The following is a 7,696-nucleotide window of genomic DNA, read 5'->3' on the forward strand; positions in this document are numbered from 1 at the left end:
AATAAATTTTACACCTTAAAATCTTTTGAATGCAGTGTATTATTTAAAGCGCTTCGTTATGCTGGCGTTGGCGTCGCTTCGACAGCTGACTATTGGTGATTTCGTTTCTTTCAAAAAATGTTGCCCTCCCACAGTGCAAAATTTGTTTGATGTTGCACTCACCCCTGTAAGAGGGCATGTTTTGTCTTTTGTCCTGTCCAGCTCACGTACTTCATTATATTGTCGTTTTAAGCAACCATCTGATTTTCAGGGCAACCTTCTCCCCTGGCGAAGCTTCAAAGGGCAGAGAATGTGCCTTTCTTGCCTTACTTCCAGTCTCCACAGGATAAGTTTATATCTTGATACATATGTTAGAATATAAATAGCCAATGGAGACCCGCTCATTATTCTTCATGAGCAATATATATATGGATATGAAATAGCATATTTTCTAAATTTTTTAAGCAATTAAATCCGGCAAAAATACGTTTTAGAAGCCATCTTACAAATGCTCATTCAAGAAATAAAAAGCCCACACAAATATTGACACTGATATAACTTATATCTAGCAGCCGAAATTACAGCTGGACGGGACAAATTTTATCATGTGGAGACGGCCAGTTCCAAGTGTATGACATGTTAAGAAACGAACACAAAATTTTAGCTCCGTTTGCCTTTATTTTAGAATCGAACACGAAAAGAGAAAGGGGCAATCAAAAGGCGACATTTTTCGGTAGAAGCGAAAATACCATAAAATAATTTCCTTTTTTAACTTATCTTCTAAAGGAAAATATCTAATAATATATCTAAAGCATATAAAATGCATTCGTTGGAATAATCAATTATTTCTTATCCCACATAAGTAACGACTGGGGACCTGAAATTTTGCAAAAACACGACCGGAAAGAAAGAACGTCAATTTCTTTTAAGGAAAAAGTCCTATACAAAGTGTAAGTTAGGTTTGGCTAAACCCTCTGGACTAAATTTTAAGGTTATCCTGGTTATGTTTTTAATTACTAATTATATTGTTCAATGCGAAAAACGTGGCTAAAACCTTGAAGCGTTTTCTCTGCAATTATTAACGTCGCATGTATTTGCAAAACTAATTTTGGTAAATACTATGTCCAAAATTATTTCTAAAATTCGATTACGCTGTCCGGGCCATGATTCGGTGAAAAGTTTCTTCTATTCGGCAGCCATGGAAAGAAAATCGAGACAAATGTAGACATATGTACATGCCGCTTAAACATATTTAAGTAGTACATATTTTTAGGCTTCGCACTTCTGCATAAACATCCGCAGCCCAGCTATAAGATACATTTACCCTGGCATTCAGTAAGCGGTCTCTAGACACTAATAGTGACTTTTGGTGGTGAACTTGGATTTTGAGACTATTTGGTATTCAGTACGCTGTCTCACGTCTCTAGTCTCAAAATTAAGTCACTAATTTGTCAGCTGGCTAAGAGCCGGTCACAAAAATAGAAGTATGGAGGAAAAACTTCGAAAAGAATTTCATTAGGAAATAAACCAAAATCCTTTAATATCATACAAATGTATTAAAAAAAATATATATATATTTTATTGTTTTTTAAACATTAAAATCTAAAGATTGTAAAAAAATAAAACTAATAAAAAATACTAAATAAAAAAAAAAAAATTAAAAATCGTTTACGGCCGAGGAGGACTTGAACCCGGGCCCTCTCGGCTGCCTGCCTAATGCTTTGACCACTCGGCCATTGCGACTCTTTGAGCGTCGCGGGTAAAAGGCATACATAAACACTATCAGTTGATTGTCTGTGTTTGCTTTCACCACACATTTTTGGTAAACTTTTTGTGACTCTCTCCTTCTGAATACCCAAATCGTCTCAAGTCGCAAAAATAGTCACTAATTGATAATCTCAAATTTAGTGAATCCCAGGGTTAGGCTCTTCGCTAGAAATCAATATAGCACCAGCCACAGCTTGTGCATGCTAACCGGCCGTCTTCACGTGCTGCAAAATCTTGCTTGCGAGATCCCGCACGTGTAGACAGCAAAAAGTGCGAAGCGTACTTTTTCTCGCATACCGAGCGGTTTGCGAGATCTCGCATGCTTTCAACTATAATTTTCGTTGTTGACAGGTATTTTCTCAATTCGCAGAATTCGTCAGAGAAGAAGCATCATTTATTTTGGTGGAAAATACAAATTTAGCCTGAAAAGCTCGAAAGTTCGTCTTTGGCGTCATTTTACAAATGAAAAAGTATGCCAAATGCCCTGCCAACAAAACTCTATTTCGCTTGCGAGAGAAAAAAGTAGAACGCAAGCGAGATTTTCAAACATGTGAGAAAGTCGCTAACGCCTAACTGCCCGTCTCCACAGGATAAAGTTTATATCTTGATACATATGTTAGAATATAAATAGCTAATGGAGACCGCTCATTGCTCTTAAAGAGCAATATATATCAGAGCTTATATCTTGCCATCTATTGCCGGCAATTTGCACGAAAACTTTGTGGCTGTAACATCATTATTATTTTAATAGAAAAGCAAAAATTGAGCTGTTTCCTGTTAAAATATTTGTAATTATGTACTTGGATGTAAAATAGCATATTTTCTAAATTTTTTAAGCGATTAAATCCGGCAAAAATACATTTTCAAAGCTATCTTACAAATGCTTATATCAAGATATAAAAAGCCCACACAAATATTGCCACTGATATAACATATATCTAGCTACCAAAATGACAGCTGGGCAGCAATAAATTTTATCCTGTGGAGGCGGCCAGTAAGGGCAAAATCATTAGTACGTAGAGAAAAATTTAAAAATTGTGCAATCGATGTTCTGTAACTTATAGAAATGTGTAGTAAATTTAAATTATTTAATTTATATTCGCTCAACAACTAAACCAATCTGGTAGCTCTCGTTCCATCTTCGGGAACACGGCACTTTTTGAGCAAATTTTTATTAGCGCACACATTCTTGCCAACAAAGTGCTAAAAACAGCACCGTGTGCTTAGCGGCGCTCCGGCCACACCAGCATTGATCTGTGGTCGGTCAGACTTTTAAGCTTTTAAAACACGTTTACACCAACGATTGAACTTAAAACACTGGTGCTGAAACTGGTGAGCTTCTCATAATACGTACAACTACTTTACATAATTTCTACCTTTATATATTAAAACTAAAGGGAGGTCCACCGATAATGTAAGGAGGCCAGATAAGTTAACACATTCAAATTTAGTCATATGCTGTTGAGGAAGTTGGGAATCTCGTGGCACTGATGGTTGACTTCATCGAAACTAAACAGACTTGAAAATTTGTATATACATATATAAAATCAACAACATCTAGTAGTATATGCGAAATGTCAGCAATCGGAAGTCATCAGGCAAGAGCCATAACCGCCATTGGTTATGTTCCCTCTTCTCTTTCACTTCGATTTACGTCCCACATGAGTGCAATCGCTGTGGTAAATACAGATACAGCAAAATGATGAACGCTTGAAGTAGCTGGAGAGGTCTCGCGAGCGGATGGGTTCACAACGCGACGCCTGATATACATAAATTGCAACTCTCAATGCCTTCTCAACGAATTTCATTGCCCAGGCGGATGTGGGGCTACGTGCTTGCTCTTGATGGTGTTCAACGGTTGCTGTGCACAAGTTGCCGCAAAATAAACACCCTGCCCTCGACGACCCTCTGCCGCCATAAGCTCTTCAAAGCCACTAAATTCTCACATTTTTGTGCGTTTTTGAGAGTATCAATGTGTATTCGAACCCCGTGCATTCGTATTTTATATGCATTGCGCTAAACTAGCGACATACTACTCATTGAGATGGCAAGCTTGGCTACATATGTACATATGTACATAAATACGTATCACTTACGTAAGGTGAAAGATAGCGATACAATGTGCGATATGTTTGAAAGAGTTAACACGATTTTGCGAACGAAAACAAGTAATTGGTAAACATAAATACACCTAAAATGTATCTGTTAGATGGGGAAAACGCGGTCGTTGCAAATTCAGTGCTTAATTAAACCAAAAAAATGTGAGTTGGTGGAGTAAATGTTTAAGGTCGGTGTTATGCAGAAATTTTGTTTGGCAAACTGCGTGCAATTGTTGTTGCAGCAAACTCGGAGAGAGCGAGTTTGGCGACTCTCACAGCAAACTAATTTTGTTTGGTCAAACTGCAGCAAATTCGGTGTTGTCATATACAAAAATTTTAAATTTTGCGCGTTATGTACATCTGAAATTCTCATTTCGTGTTGGCAATAGCCATGAAAACCATAATGAACGTGCAACCCTGTGCCAAACTCGACATAACCACCTCCGAGCAAACTAAGCAGCCGCCATTTAATTTGGCAAACAAAAGTTTGTCTGCATAACACCGACCTAAGAAAATTCAAGTCGGCCGCAGAGATTTACCAACTCACATGCATATATGTGTGTCATCTGAATTGCAAACAAAGACATTGGATGCATTATGTGCAATACTTTATAATCTTGCAATTCTTGATAAATTGTATAGTGTCTTGTGGAAGGATTTTCCAGTAAAACCCAAATCATCAACAAAATAACACCTGACACGAGCACCTCAACGAACTGCCATTCGTATTGAAATGCCCTCCTATGTAAAGAGCAACAAACTCTCTAATAAAGCAAGCCGAAAAAAAAACACTCTTGATATTTCATCAAAAAGTGCAACACATCGAAAACGTTAACAAAGTAAAGGGAAAATTGCTGTGAGCTGTGTGTAGACCATGCATAATGGAATTAGAAGAAAAAATGCAGTGTAGTCCGCGTGGATATTGGAGAATAAATTAGCAAAAAACGGACCTGCCCCGAAATGAGTAGATACCAAAGAATCGCGAAACTTACCAAATCCTGGTTTTTGGTACTATTTGCAATCTATGTACATACATATATGGGTAATATTCAAGAGTATCCATTATATTAAAAAAGCAATAATTGAATATTTCCTTTACAGTATGACTGAATCAACTAACGCCAAAGAAAATGCTTTAAATAAGTACCAGTGACTCAAAAACATGTAGGCTCACGCATGATCCTGATCCTTGCAAGTGTAAAAAATTAGAAGATTCCCTTAAACGCGAAATGTCTCAAAATCCTCGAAACTTTTCCAGCCTAGAAAAATAACTGTCGAAATTATATGAGGCGCTTTTCGCGTGCCCCGAAAACTTTCGAGGTAAATTAGTAGGGATCGAAAGTTATATGTAGTTAATTTTGAAATTGCAGTTCAAAAAGGTTGTCGAAAAGAATTTGCGTATTTAATATTTGTATACATATGTATATATAACAATGTGAAGCTTGATAGCCAAAGAATATTCAGACTTTTTTCAAAAAAGTCAGCAATTAACAGTTATTTTATGACCGATATTTCTTCAATCAAAAATTGCAGTTAAAATTATACTTCCATTTTTTTTGGTCAAATATAAAAGCTCAAATTTTACTTTTTTTCTAAAAGAAAACAAAAATAATGAAGTTTCTAAAGTTCGTGGCCATGATAATATGACACCTAAAATGATCTACGAAAGTAAGAACTTAATCGCACCATATTAATTTAATAAATGGGAATTCTTGGTATCCTGACATTCATTTTCATTAAATAGTTCCTATACCTAAACCAGACCAGTGGCACTTCTTTATATTATTGATAAGTTTTTTGAGAATCTCGTAATAAGTCAGCAGTTGACGGAGTATACTGGCCCTTACTTTTTAAGCATTGATTATGTTCGCAGATGACATATGCTTACTTTATCCTTATATAGCATTTTCAGTTTAAATGAAAACATATTCAAATTGAGTGAAACCTTTTTCAAATTAAATGAAACATTTAACATTTCATTTAATTTTAATAAAGTTTCGTTTAATTTGAAAAAGGTTTCACTTTATCTGAAAAAGGTTTCATTTAATTTGAAAATGGTTTCGCTTTATCAGAAAAAGGTTTTATTTAATTTGAAAATAGTTTCGCTTGACCTGAAAACGGTATCATTTAATTTGAAAACGGTTTCGCTTTGTTTGAAAATGGTTTCATTTAATTTGAAAAAAAAAGTTTCATTTAAACTGAAAATGCTATAGACCCGATGCAGAACTAAAAGTTAAATAGACCATGGGATTCAGTAATTCAGTCTCATCTCAAGTCACCAAATTTGAGATTAGCAATTAGTCACTATTTTTGGGACGATTTGGGTATTCAGAAGGATAGAGTCACAAAAAGTCCACCAACAATGTGTGGTGAAAACAAACGGACAATCAACTGATAGCGTTTATGTATGCCTTTTGCCCGCACCGCTCAAAGAGTCGCAATGGCCGAGTGGTCAAAGCATTAGGCTGACAGCCGAGAGGGTCCGGGTTCAAGTCCTTCTGGGGCGTAGAAGATTTTTTATTTTTAGTATTTTTTTATTCGCTTTATTTTTTTAACAATCTTTAGATTTTAATGTTTTAAAGACAAAGAAATATATTTTTTTCAATACATTTGTATGATATTAAAGCATTTTGGTTTATTTCCTAATGAAATACTTTTCGAACAAATTTCCTCGCTTCATATTCGCGTTTTTTTAACAAAATGGAAAGAAATAAGTTTTTCCTACATACTTCTATTTTTGTGACCGGCTCTTAGCCAGCTGACAAATTAGTGACTTATTTTTGAGACTAGAGACGTGAGAAAGCGTACTGAATACCAAATAGTCTCTAAATCCAAGTTCACCACCAAAAGTCACTATTAGTGACTAGAGACCGCTTAGTGAATGCCAGGGAGAGTATGATGTGTCGATCATGCAGAGTTGGCTGTTTGTACGCTTTAGGTCGTATATTCCCCGAAAGGAGGTAACTGCCTTAGCGTTTACATTGAGGGAAAAGAGATTTACGAGACGGACACTGTTAAATATTTAGATGTGAATATACATAGATAAACTGAAATCTAGGGTCTCACCTGCAATCGGTATTATGTACAAATGCAAGAACAAACTTTCGAGTGGCGTTAAAATTTTATTATATCGAGTCACTTAATAATTATTATATACTATACTATTAATAGTCACTTATCTTATTTACCTATAGTATATGCTCATAAAAAATCTCGGGAGTTAAAATCTTTAATCTCTTCAAAATCGAGCGCTCAAGGTAGTTTTCGATCTGCGGTTGAGCTATTGCTCTATAGGATTATACAAGGAATATGCTAAGTCAGACTTTCAATTAATTCAAACCAGTTTTGGTACTCGAAGTGGAATATGTTTGAAAGTTGTTAGGTGTCGCTTGGAAACAGAGAATAGAGTACGCTGGGCCTATTGAGTTCAATAACTTGCTCAGTTGCATTTGAACCGTACAAAGTATTTCGCCTTTCAAGGCAATGTTGAGACAAAGTCTATTGGATAATGTGGAACTACCTCTTATGTAAATTTTAGTTATTACAATGTCTTTTGTTAGTATTATTATTATTATTTGTTTTTAGATGTATTACATTAATATGTGTATTAATTAATGTATGTATATGTAATTGAAACATTAAATAAACTTGAAACTTAAATATCAAATAATTTCTTCATAATTGTCAAATAAAAGCAAATGACCCCGTATAAAAAAAGCGAAAATTTTGAACATTTTCATTTTCAACCGATTACTTAAATTTTCACTCTGAGAGAAATTACAAAGGCCGACAAAATTTTTACCCTGAAACCAGACTATATTTTCTCGAAGGGTTTCGGTGCGCTGAATTCA

General features: G+C 35.3%; 1 long non-coding RNA gene across 1 annotated transcript; it reads left to right on the forward strand.

The window, feature by feature from the left end:
* The first annotated feature begins 2,768 nt into the window (after positions 1-2,768).
* On the forward strand, positions 2,769-5,430 carry LOC108366485 (uncharacterized). The gene is made up of 4 exons (XR_001848089.1): positions 2,769-3,078; positions 3,144-4,033; positions 4,357-4,887; positions 4,947-5,430. It is a non-coding gene; the product is annotated as an uncharacterized LOC108366485 (long non-coding RNA).
* The last annotated feature ends 2,266 nt before the right edge of the window (positions 5,431-7,696 follow it).

Source organism: Rhagoletis zephyria, unplaced genomic scaffold (assembly GCF_001687245.7).
Source record: "Rhagoletis zephyria isolate East Lansing unplaced genomic scaffold, Rhagoletis_zephyria_1.1 Rzeph_scaffold_00040, whole genome shotgun sequence".
Taxonomy (NCBI): Eukaryota; Metazoa; Arthropoda; class Insecta; order Diptera; family Tephritidae; genus Rhagoletis; species Rhagoletis zephyria.